This window comes from Mixophyes fleayi, chromosome 1, assembly GCF_038048845.1.
Source record: "Mixophyes fleayi isolate aMixFle1 chromosome 1, aMixFle1.hap1, whole genome shotgun sequence".
NCBI classification, from domain to species: Eukaryota; Metazoa; Chordata; class Amphibia; order Anura; family Limnodynastidae; genus Mixophyes; species Mixophyes fleayi.
Window position 1 is genome coordinate 369510610 of NC_134402.1, and position 13889 is coordinate 369524498.

A 13889-nucleotide genomic window follows, 5' to 3' on the forward strand; every position below is an offset into this window, starting at 1 on the left:
ATGGGGGAGCTGCACATGCGCCAACTCAGTGAAGTGGGACACTGGAGATACCAGCATCGGCGTTGTTTTCAATAACATGTTTTCTGTACCATCTTACCCTATTTGATATGGATATTTGCATTCATATGTACACAAATACCTTTGCAATAAAAACAGCCAAAAATAAAAAACATAACACATTATTTTAAAGATATTCTTTTTGACGCTCATGATTAATTTAAACAATATGCTTAAACAAACAGTACTTTGTAATGTGCTGGTCATCAGGCTAAAAATAATATGATAACTATAGGGTGATATACACATTGCTGGTCATTTGTGAATAATTTGAATGTAGACATATTGACATTGCTACTATACCTCCTAAGTAAACCCTGCACAATACGCCAAAGTTTGAGTTGACTCCAAACTTTCAGTGCTTGCCCTGCAAGTTCTAAAATTGATTTAATTTGCTACTTTAGACTATCAAAAGTAAAGTGTGATGAGTACTTTCCTCTACCTTCCATAACAAACAGCAAAATACATACCACTGTAGCCAATGGACAAAATGCAACTGATAAGATCAGATAGCAAAATATAGCATATGCATTATTTCACCTTAATGTTACTGTGGCATCAGTTGCTATGCCCCTGTGTTACAGCAGTGGTCTCCTATGGAAGAGTGTGTTGCCCCTTTCAATGCTCCCTGGTGATCTACCACAGAAAACTACTAGATACAGTGCACACATTTTGGTGATGTTGCTCTCAATCTAGAAGTGTAGGTTTATTAGGGGAATCTGTATGTATGGATACATGATCAGAACATATGCAGCCCAAATAAAAATCAGATTACAGACCAAATGGCTATGCAGCACCTACTGGTGCACTCACCAGCATTTAATAGCTGGCTTGGATGGTTAAAGAAAGCCATATGGTTATGGAAAGTGTTCAACGTGAACAGTTGAGTAAGTCTTATGAATTTGAACTTCCTTGGCTCCCTTCGATGGAATTTGTTAGATATCGGACAAGCTCCTGGAATGCTGTTCCTTATTTGGAATATACATTCTCCCTCAACATTTGCATTGTGTGCCTGTTGCATTTATGTTGTTAGATTGTGAATAGCTAAAGTCCTTTTTATTGGCAGAACCTTATGGTGTCTGTAAAAGTGCCAGTATGTGTTGGATATGGATGTTAATACACACAGCGTTGAACGTAACCAAGCTATCGGTTTATTGATGGTAAACAGAGGTAGTGCAGGTTAAACATATACAGGGTTAATGACAGCAGTGCTTGAAGACAGGTTTTATACAGTCCTGTATGGAACATGTACTATACAACCTTGTATTACAGTTATAGGTGTCTCTAGTTATATAAACTGCTCCAAAGTATTATTCAGAGTTACTCACGATACTCCTCAGGGAGGGAACGTGGGAGAATGCAATGTGGTTCGTGCATGCGCAGTAGCATCATATGGACAGGTCATGTCAGGGCCCCACTTCCTGTCACACTAGAACACCAGGGAATACGAAGACAGAGAATAGTGCTGGTTTCCAACACTTTTCAGCTTGGATTACTGGGTTATTTTGAAACAGTGGGCCTGAGTCATTAAGGAGAGTAAGGGAAATAATGGAGTAAATTTGATCCTAGACAAACCATGTTACAATGTAAGGGGTGCAACTTGTTAACTTTATTATTTTACATGTAAGGTAAAGTTGTTCTAAGACATGTCCTACCCTAACTATAAATCTGTCCCCACATTTTAAATTTACCTACCACTCCAATGCAACATGGTTTTGCCAAGGTGCAAGCTTACTCCATTTTTTTCTCCTTTGTTCTTCTTAATGGCTCAGGCTCAGTGAATGAGGATGTGAATATCAGTGAGGAAAAGGGCATCGTACTTGCTTATAGGCTGTCTGATAGGTACACTCACAACAATCACAGTTCATCTGATTTATAACACTAGAAATTTAGGGGTATATTCAACGGTCGGTATGGAAAATGTAACAAACAGAATTTGATAAGGTTTACAAATAAGCTGTTTTGATTCCAAACTTTCTACTCCTTTTTTGATGAGTTTAAAATGAGTTTAAAATGACTCCGACCCTATATTTTTTTACTTTCCCATTGTATTAGTCTAACGTAAATATTAAGGGATGGCTGTATAAAATATTCTTGCTTCTGGAATTTACCTAGTTTAAATGATAATGTTAGTAAATATGCTTGCAGAGCTCAACATTTAGTACAGTTCCATTATTTACTTTTTCTTTCTCATAAGCCTTCATTTCCTCCCACAGCTCTCCTGTGATTCTAGTCATCTTGCAATACAACATCTTGGGGATGTTGCATAATAACAATGGATATGTAAGACAGTGTTAATGGGATATGATACCATTTGGGTCTTGGCCAGTTCTAGAGTCCATGGTCAAAATATTTGACAGAGAGCAGACAAAATTCCCAAAGTGTGTTCATAGTCTGCACAGAGGGATAATATAAAACTATGTTTAGTGTACACATTCCCCTGTGCTAGGCAGTATTAAGCACAGAAAAATGCTGGTAGTTAGAGTCCCTTTAAATGGATATTGTACAATATGACAGTCACTGAAATACATGTAAATGCATTATATAAAATTTTAATCAGAAATAATGTGTTCGGCTTTTCCTTAAAAATTATACTGCTATGCTGTTCACATGTGGTCACCGAAAGAGCCGTCAGGCATGATATATTGCAGATTGCCTGGCTTGTTACATAATGGGATACAAGCTCTTCTATTTGCTCCATATTTATGTGTGCTTGCTTCCTGATTTTTCTGATTGATGATCTACTGCAATATTTGCTTTGCACAATAATCACTATAGGTATACATAGGTTAGAGTGGTCATTGCACGTGTGTGTGTGTGTGTGTGTGTGTGTGTGTGTGTGTATATACATGCATTCCTATGCTTGTGGGGATATTGACCTGTTTACAGACCAACACTGTGGGGACCTTAGTTGTAGTACGGACAAAAAATGAGGTTCCAACAAAGACACGTAGCTCAGTGGTTAGCACTTCTGGCTTACAGCACTGGGGTCATGAGTTCAATTCCTGACCATGGCCTTATCTGTGAGGAGTTTGTATGTTCTCCCTGTGTTTGCGTGGGTTTCTTCCAGGTGCTCCGGTTTCCTCCCACACTCCAAGAAACATACTAGTAGGTTAACTGGCTGCTAACAAATTGACCCTAGTCTATCTGTGGGTCTGTCTGTGTGTGTGTGTGTTAGGGAATTTAGATTGTAATCCCCAATGGGCAGGGACTGAGTTCTCTGTACAGCGCTGCGGAATTAGTGGCGCTATATAAATAAATGGTGATGATGACGATAAATCAATGTAGGGGACTTTGCTGATATGCTCAACATAAAAATTTGGCATGTCCCAGTGAGTCAGTTTTGTAAGACCAAAAGTGTGTGTGTGTCTGATGTGGAGTGGAGAGTGTGTGTGCACGCCAATGCTAGAGGTCAGTTGACCATCCATACGTATGTCCCACTACGTGTAGGAAGAGGAGAAGTTTGCAGCTTTCTGGCCTTTTTACACCAAATTGGGATAAGACACTGTCGTATCGGTCTACTGGTAAAAGTAAAGTGGGGACAGTGGAGCATGACACGAGTCCATTGGTGGCTCTGACTATAACCTGGAGAGCAGTGGAGATGAGTATAACCCTGACACTTTGGAGGTAAGTGGTTCAGATACCAGCAGTGATTCCCCACGGCCCAGCAGTGAGGCAAAGTGCAGGTACCCAGAGATGTGTTCTCAACCATTCTCAACCTACTGGAAGTGGTGTTTTAAATACAGAAGGTCGGAGAAAACGGTGCGGTGTCCGTCCAAATGCTATCCAGAAACAGTGATTGCTTCAGGGGATATAACAAAACAGCCCAGCATATGGAGCATGTTCATTGCAATGAGACTGAAGTAGCCTGGGCCTTGAAATTCCTGAAGCCTTCAAAAGAAAGGTGCATGCACTTAGCACACATTTTGTAATAGTCGCAACTTTGCGCACAATGTCTAGGTGATGAGGACAGGACTCTGCGTTCTGGTAACATGCAAATTTCCAGACAAAGAGGTGGTTGCTGAAGGCTTCATGAACTGTGCAGCCTGACTAGTTTTGTTTGCAAGGACATAACTGTGGCAACACATGAAGAGGTGCAAGCTAAACTGAAGGGGCAACAAGCCCAAATCGGACAAAAACAGAGTCCAGTGACTTTGAGAAGCTCTTGGGCAACATGACCCCTGGTGAAATCTTACGTGCAGTCAAAATTGACCGATGCATCTTGCAGACGGGGCAGCATCTCTTCAACCGGGTCAATTCAGATGTTTGCAAGCAGGAATACATCTGTCAGAAGCTTAGATAAATGGGCAGGCTACTGCTATAGGCAAGAAGAGCTACCCCTTTGGAGAGGATGGAACACTTTACCATCTCATCAAACTTTCTGTACATAGTAGGCAATGTGAAATTGATAGCTGGCTATGACGAGGAGGCAGGTACAATTAATACACCCTCGTGGGCACTGAAGGTCGGGTATGGTGTGCAGAAGATAGCGGGCATTGATGGAGGGCTGTACTGCTGCGGTTGAAAACTCATGCAAGTTCAAGAAGATCTATGAGGCAAGATGGAATGAGTTGATCTCATCAGCTGCCTTGAAGACTCTTAAGGAGTCCAAGTGGAACATGCCTCAGCTCTTACCTTACATGGCAGCTGTGAAAAATATGCACTTGTACCTCGATGAGAAGCAGCAAGTCTACGAAAGTGGGCTATCCACCGAGCCTACGGTTAACCACTGGGCACTACTTGCAAAATTCACCCTGGTACAGGTGATCTTGTTCAATCGAAGAAGGGAAGGGGAAGTTTCAAAAATCTTGTGACTACCTTCTACTCAAGAGATACCTCGGATCTCCACGAAGAGGTGTCCCTAGCACTTTCCGAGGTTGAGAGGAAGCACTGCTGGCACCTCACTCGCATTGAAATCTGAGGAAAATGAGGGAGAAACGTTCCCATCCTGCTAACACCAGCCATGCAAGCTGCAATGGAATTTCTCGCAGAAAAGCGTGACAAACGTGGAGTGGATAGCTAAAATATCTAAATGTTCACCAGACCAGCTGCCTTGTCACGCTTCAGAGCCTCTGATTGCATACAACTGTTTGCCCGAGAGTGTGGGGCCAAGCATCCCCACACGCTGTCTTCCACGAAGCTTCGAAAGCACATCTCTCGAAGGTCCTCAACCTAAACGACACAGACCTGGATCAGTTGGCAGACTTCCTTGGGCACGACATCAGGGTGCACCGGCAGTATTACCGCCTCCCAGAAGGTACCCGCCAGCTCGCCAAGATCAGCAAACTGTTAATGGCTCTCGAGAGTGGCAGACTGGTCGAATTCAAAATCAAGAATTTGGACGAGATGCACATTGATCTGGACGGTAAGTGGAAAGATGTTGCCTATTGCAAAGAAGTCCTGAGACAGAGAGGAGATCCAAGCTGTTGAGAAACACCTGATGAGGTTTATACAAATATGCTGGGTGACCGGAAAGCGAGTCTGTGTTGCGTGCCTCATGGCTGAACCATCCATACTGAAAGATCGAAACTGGTCGAGGGAATTTCTACATAAAGAACCGCATAACAGCTTTAAAGAGGGAGCAAACTTGTTAAATGATGCAAAGTGGTTGAACAGGGCTGTAGCCTCCATGGCTAGGTGTTGGTGTAAGCGGGCATGCGGATGTCCTCAGACTACCAGAATACACAAAACTTTCCCTTCCACTGTTATTATTTATTAATTTATGTTTGTGGGAATGTGGATGTCCTCGGACAGTCAAAATACATGACACTTTCCCCATCTTGCAGCCCGTGTCAGTACTTTATGCAAAGTCAAAGTGTAAATCTCATTTGGTAACTCTGGTGACAAACCGCTACTACACATACCCCTATGATTGTTCTGTCGACAGGGCATTAGGAAAGGGTGTCCTTATACGCCATGTTCCAGACATGGGTCCTTACGATGCAATAAAAACAAGTGTGTGTGTGTGTGTGTGTGTGTGTGTGTGTGTGTGTGTGATTGTCCAGCTCTTCTAAAAAACTGTACTATGATTAGGATTTGCATGCATTATTATTTTCACAGGTGGGAAACAGAATACACTCCCTGCAGTTCCCTAATATCATTGGAATTTTTGACCCAAACAATGTTCAATTGTGGACCTCTCACTTAACTAGTTCATGCTGATATTGAGCAATTCCTCAGTTTGACCTTTCTGGAAAATAAAACACGCTAAACAGCAGATGTGTATGCATAGTCAGTGCAGAATTCTTCCAGTGCAGGCACTTCCAGTTGATGCCCAACTTAAATTATCTCAGCATGTCCATTGCATTTTGATGTATTAATTCTGTGTCATTGGCTATGTAAATTAATTTTGTGTGCCCTCTATATCATCTGCATCCTATCAGTATTAGTGGCCACACACATGCAGATTCCAATGCAGCACAGTATGTGTAGCCGCAAAAAGTCAAACCATTATATATAGGATTCATTTTATATGTTCAAATAGGTTTTGATATATTTATATGTATGTAATTAAGTGCAGAATGATCAAAAATTTAAATTTTTCCAAAAGAAAATAACAGAGGAAAGGAGAAAGAGGTAGGTAGGTGGGCAAGCTGCTGGTACAGCCTGGCAAAGGAAGTCTGAAAATCTTTCACCCAGGGCGCATACACTGTTTAATATCAGTTAGCATTCAATGTCTACTTATCCACTCAAAGGGGAACATCTACTAACGACATAATAAATCTACTTCAGGTATAATCTAGCTCAGAAAAATACAAGTGTGTATACAGCCTAAACATACAAACAAACATTGTGCAGACTATTATTATCACATAAAAAAGAAAAGTAGAGGCTACATGCAAAGGACTGCAACATAAGCCTAATGTTGGCCCTCTAAAAGACCATGGGGTATATTTACTAAATGGCGGGTTTGAAAAAGTGGAGATGTTGCCTATAGCAACCAATCAGATTCTAGCTATTATGTATTTAGTGCATTCTACAAAATGAAAGCTAGAATCTGATTGGTTGCCATAGGCAACATCTCCACTTCTTCAAACCCCCAGTTTAGTAAATCTAGCCCCATGAGTGCTCACAGAAACAAGGTTGCATTGGTAATCATAACATTAAACATTTAAAAAGCAAAATATGGTAACACATACATGTTTTTCACATACTACGCAGCTGCAATAGCCCCCAGAATGTGTCTAGTAATATGCCCAGAAGTAGCAATGCCAAGTCATATGTCTATAAGCAGTAATATGCCATTGAGATTGCACATCAGTAATAATGAATAGCAATACATAAGACATATTCCATTAATGTGCCCATACTGGACATTACTATTATGTGCACTATCACTATTGTAATAATAATACACATTAATAATAATATCTAGTAATGTACAGTATTCTCCAGCAGCCTGATTCTTTTCACACTTTGTTCTAGCATTTAATTTACATGAGATCATCACTGAACAGGTGACTCCATGAAAGAGATGAGGTCATAGAAAGCTCTTCCAATGATTTAATTCATACACTTAGGACTCTAGCTTCCAGTGGGTTACGGTTCAATTAACCTTGTCTACTATGATTTTTCTTACACATAGTATATGTCAATTTGATTACTATCTATCTTTCTCTGTCTCTGTAGCAATATCATCCCTTTTTGCTGATTATCTAATCATGTATATGTATATACTCGATGGTGCTCTCTGAAAAGCGAAGGATTTTGCTTCCAATATTGTATTCATTGAGAGTATAGTTTTTGGAACAGAGGATATAAATGTCTTGCTAGGAGCTTATTTATTAAATAGCAATAAGCCTATACTTCAGCGACAGCGATAACAGTGCTACTGCCATTGGTACACACTACTGGCTTTAAGATTGGTCTTGTGTGAGCTTTATCTGTTTTTAGGTTTTTTTTCACTAAGTGAAACTGGAAAACCAAACAATATACACTAGGAAGTATACTTCTAATACACAACTCTTCCCTTTTTTCCCCAACTCCCACTTTCCATTCTCAGATTACCCTGACAGTATTGATCATAATTATAAGCCAGAAACGATACACTCATGTGTTCCAAATATTGCAGTAACATATGAAAAATATTGTAGTGTTATAAATGACTATTAAAGGGTCTATATTAAAATGATCAAAAATGTGAACATTTCACTTTTGTTTCCAGTCCCTGTTTAAGGCAACCAAAACTACATTTGTTATTATGCCTATTTAAAAGTTGTTTCTGTGTAATCAGATTCAGCATAATCAAATCCATCATACATTTTTCAACTTCCTTAATGATGTAAAGTCTGTCGATGATATGATCCAAGCAAAAAAGCCAAAAAGTTGCTATAAAAAAAGAATTAGTGGCAGTTTTATCCAATATTAAATAAATAATAGAAATTGTTGGACAAAAAGATAAATGATTTGCCCCCCACCCAAAAAAAAAATCTTCCATAATAAATGATTTATACAGTGTACAGGTAGATCACATTCCTTCAGAACAAGTGCCAAGAATTGTCACTCTGATGTAAGATTTGGGTGAAAATCATAAACAGCGGTAAAATGGATCAATATTTGTAAACAACATAACAATGCACTTTTGTCAATAAAAGCTTGAGGCTTTTTCAAAGCAGAAAATATAATACAAACACACTACTTAAATAAACACCATTTACCTTATATGGGTATTAGATGGTACAAATAGTTAATTTCGTAGAGATTCTTTAAACCTGCAACTCAAATCTAAAAAAAACATTATCTGCAGGCTCTTCACAAAGAAGCCCAATATTATCTGCTCTGTCTATTACAGGTATTGTATTCAGTAAGGCCAGCAAATTCCTTCATCAACTATTCAGGAGGAAGGAAACATGAGAGAACACAACCACTGCAGTCTGGTCATTGCTCTACAAGCTGTAACATACACATTGCAGTGAGACCAGTCATTCTGTTGTCGTCAAGCACTGAGAATTGTCTCTCCAATGGGACATTTGCTTTCCTTCCAACTGTGTAGGCTTGACTCTGCAGCCTGGCACCGCCTAATGAGGAGTATTTAAAAATGTTCCAGCAGGACTAAATAAAAATGCTTTTACCAGTCTGAAATAACAGAGGATAGCATGTATAGTATTATATATTTATTAATATATAACAAGAAACGTAAAACAAGATTGGATATTAACAGACAGACAAAGAGGTAAGAGGGTTCTTTTCGCAAAAGTACAATCTATACGATTATAGTAGTTTCATGCATAAGGTTAAGTGCCCCTTTGTGCATATTGGTCAGGACAGATTGCAATAGGAAACGGTGCTTAGTGGGCTATATGATCCAGTCACACAGCAATGTTAGTTTGAGGGTCAGAGGGTTTTTGAGTATAGAAGGAGAATAAATGTAAATTTGAGTGAACTGTGTAGAGGGGTAGTAATTGGGTAGCTTACCTGAAGAGGTGATTTTTTTCAGGGATTGATTGAAGGTTTGGAGGTTAGAGGAAAGTCTTGTTGTACAAGGTAGGAAATTCAACAGAGTAATCGCAGACCGAAAAAAAGTCCAGTAACTGCGAATGGGAGCAGGTAAGTAATGTGGATGAGAGATGCACAGCGGAGAGATGAAGTTGGAAGATATTTTGAGACTGAAGAGATGTATGTTGGTGCAGCTTTGTTAATGGCGTTGTATGTTAGTGTCACAATCCAGCACTTACCTGAGCCTGCCTGATGTGTGTATGACAAAGGGTTAATCAAAAACAACCACCTGGTCTGCTTAAAATGATTAAAACGTATACCCCGTCTCCAAGAACTATTGTATGGGTAGATATTAAATCTAAATTTATCAGGTCAAATTTTCTTGCATTTATCTGGGGCTACCTAAAACACAAACTGACCCAACTAAATTTCATCAAGAGTAGTCCGCAATCTTAAAGTACACAACAACTGGGGATTCATGCATGTCTAGCTAAACTATCCATATTGTATCTAGTTATGCTGTTATCACACCTGTCCTATATGCATATTTAGAAAAAACTATGAGGAAACACTTTTTTGCTGTTGTAACAAATTATTTATTGACATTTCATCTGCAAATGTTTCCTCAATAAACATAAAGTTAAAAACATTAAAATTTAAAAAAAAATAACCAGACTATGTCACACACTAACATTGCCTTACCAATTATGCCACAACCAAGGTTTTTTGTGAACAGCTGATTCTCTTACTCAGGAAGCCTTCGGTTCTTCCTTAAAATTAATCTATCACAATTTACTTTCATCAGAGTTATAATAAACAAATTATCTCCTCTATTTCAAATATATAGCAAATTAAAACCAAGCTAAGTCTAACACATGATTTTGAGACCGGAACTTATCAAGTTTAATTAACTATGGAAAATAATATGGAAAATAAATCCACAATGCTCAAGATAAAAACAATTAACAAAATGACATACATATATAATACACTGATTTCCTGTAAATGGAAAAAGAATAGAGCAACAGAAATAATAACTTGCGAATGATCAGTTTCTGCCTTTCTGGGAAAGTATGAAATGAAGGGACACTTTTCAATATGAGATTGACTCCCAAGAAAGTGACCAAAATCTTAGAGTTACAGAACATTTTTAATCATGCTGCAGGAACCCACAAGCCCTTTCCACTGTGATATCAGAACTTGAAAGTCTGTGTAAATGCAAATTAGTTGTTTATGACCACTGTACAAACACCTTTTAAGTCAGGTTTTCTTTATACTGCCCAACCTTCTCTCCAGAATGTCCTTCATTTGCAAACCAAACATAAATCCTGTAAATATGATATTTGAGAAAATATGATATAACATTTTCCGGTATCCTTATTTCCCTTTGTTCACACTTATCCCAGCTGCTCTGAAGAGAGATTTCAAAGAACTTAGCTTTATGACCCGAGTCATAAATTGGTACGAGGCACTCCTCTGCAACCACAGTGTCTGGCGTTTTCTATCCATAAACACCCCCTGTGTAGACCAGAAGAGTTTAGAAACAATCAAAGGGATACATTAATTTAGATTCAGGTTTCAGGTTTTGACCCATGACTGGACACAGCGTTCATCTGAATCACCGCAAGCTAATACTATGAATTAATTCACAATACATATTTGCAATTTTATATGACTAGTAATTAGCTTGCATAGTTAGTATTTTATATTTGATTTGGTAAAATACAGACAACCAATGCATTTTTGCCAGGAAATTTAGTCTAGATGCTGCATTCCAAATAAATTGGAAGTGTGAACGTCTGATTAAGGAAAGACCAGTATGAAGGGAATTGCAACAATCAATGCTTGAAGTAATGAGTGCATTAATTCAAGTTTTTGCAGTGAGATACGTACATATTATCATATTCTGGAAATATCTCTTTGTTGTAAATAACATGATTTGGATACAGATTGGATTAGAATAATAAATGACAGTTCATTTATTTAATGAGAGTCGAGGGTTATACCTGGGAACAAAGATTGATGCATTGGGATTATTTTTGTGCTGCCAACAGAAAAAGAGATTTCAGGTAGGTAGCTTTTTTGGCTGGAGGAAATATTATTAGCTCAGATTTTTATTGCATTTGTGGTTGAGAGAGGGCATTAAAGCTAAACTGTCAGAGGGACATTCAGTTAAGCGGGCTCACACAGATGAGATCTGAAGAAGATAGATAAGTGTGAGTATAATATTTTGAGAGGATACTGCAATACAAAGGAACTCAATAATTTTCTAAGAGAAATAGTATAGATAGGGAAGACTAGAAGGCCTAGGGCTGAGCATTGTGCTACTTCACCTAATAAAAGAAGCAGAGGGGAGGTGGTTTCAGAGAAACAAACAAAAGTGGATAGTGTCTTTTATATTTAGCAGTGACCAAATCATTAAATGCTTACGTTAGTGCAGTCTGGCAAAAGAGGGTTCAATAAGCTGTGTAAGGAAAGAAAGCATGTGTCACAGTACCAACGAGGGACAGGTGGATCCTGGTAGTTCAGCCGGGATTGGCGTGACTTCAGCTAGAGGCGCGAAGTCTAACAAGTGAAAGGTGTTCGCCAGTGATTCCCGCAAGGTAATATGGACTTCGCGGCTTCCACTTGCATGTCGCGGCCCCCTAGGGAAGTTTCCAATGAACCACAAAAGAGTGAGCGTAGTATTAGGTAGGTAGTAACCCACGGGAAGTAGAGAAAGTGTAGAGGCACCGGAGATCTGAGACCGTTGCTACTGAAAACTGGAGTTGCACTGAAAAATACCACTAGGGAGTGATAATAAGGATGGTTTGCAGTGTTGCCACTAGGGAGTGGTGTGTAGGGATGTTCTGCAGCGTTGCCACCTGGAAGTGGTTAGAGGAAATGTTCTGCAGCGTCGTCACTTGGGAGTGATTAGGAGAGATGATCTGCAGCGTTACCACTTGGGAGTGGTTTTAGATGCAAATGTTCTGCAGCGTTGCCATGGAAGTGGTTAGAGGAAATATTCTGCAGCGTCGTCACTTGGTAATGATTTAGCAGAGATGATCTGCAGCGTTGCCACTTGGGAGTGGTTTTAGATGCAATGTTCCATAGTGTTGCCACTTGGAAGTGATTAGCCGAGATGATCTGCAGCGTTGAAACCCGGAGAAGCAGGAACACTGGGAGCAATAGCACAGCAGCTGCTTCCAGAACAGTAGTCAGGAATTGACGGAAAGAACCAGCCCAGAGTTTAGGTTAGAAGGCAAGATATAGTGTAGTTTCAATTAGGCAGCCAATAGGGGCACCAGAAGGAAAGAAAAAGGTTTGGAAGTTCTGCGCATGCGCAGAACCACTGAGAACCGAGGAGAGAGGCACATCACTGGACGGACTGCAGCGGTGAGGAATCAGGTAAGTCAGACTTGGCGGGGACAGAGCGGGAGAGCAGAGGGTGCACACGCCGGTTCCCAGGGGGACACAGCGTTAGCCCGGTGTGTGACAGCATGTGAGAAAACTGTAGGCAATCCTTTAAAGAGGCTTGAAGGGGCATGGAGGTTGAGAAATGGGATAGGAATGTAACAGAGAGTATGGGTCAGAATACATTTTTTCAGAATAGGAGTAATAATCACATGCTTGCATAATGATGGAATGATACCTGTGGAGAGACAAATTACAGATGTTAGTTAAGGCTGGTCTGAGCACAGGAGACTGCAATCAACTGATTTGTGAAGTTATAGGGTCAAGTGGACACGTAGTAGAGTGGGAGGAGAAGAAGAGTGTATATACTTCATCTTCATTTGTGGGATCAAATGAAGAGAAGGTGCCAAAGGGTGCAGGAAAGGAATTAAGCAAGTTGTTTCTCAGGATAGAGGATACAATGTCATGTCAGATCTGTCCAATCTTGTCCTTAAAGTAGGAAGCAAGATCTTGGGCATTGATGATAGTCGGAGGGGTTAGTTTTAGGCGTTGAAAAGATATTTCAATATATTAAAGAGGCATTTGGGGTTTGAAGCCTGAGTGGAGAGGAAAGCTTGTAAGTATAATTGTTTGGGAGTGTCCAGAGAATTTTCAGCGGGTTGGTAGATAGTGGTATATTTGGGGAAGTCATTAAAAGGAAAAGACTTTTGCCATTGTCTTTCTACTTAGCGAGTGTTTGAAAGCAGTGTGTTTCCTTAGTGTACCACAGCTGAGACCATGGTCAACACAGAAAGTAAAGAGTGGCTTGAGACAATTGATCAAGATCTGCTTTCAAGGATGGTTTAAGATGTGGCACTGACAGATCAGGAGAGAAAAATGTTGAAATTGGGGAGATAAGTTGTTGCAGGAGAAAAGTTGTTGAAAATGGACACAAATGATATTTCTGAAGGTATGAGATGGCTTTGTAAAGCCTGCAAGTGATAAGGTGAAGGTCTGAAAGAGGG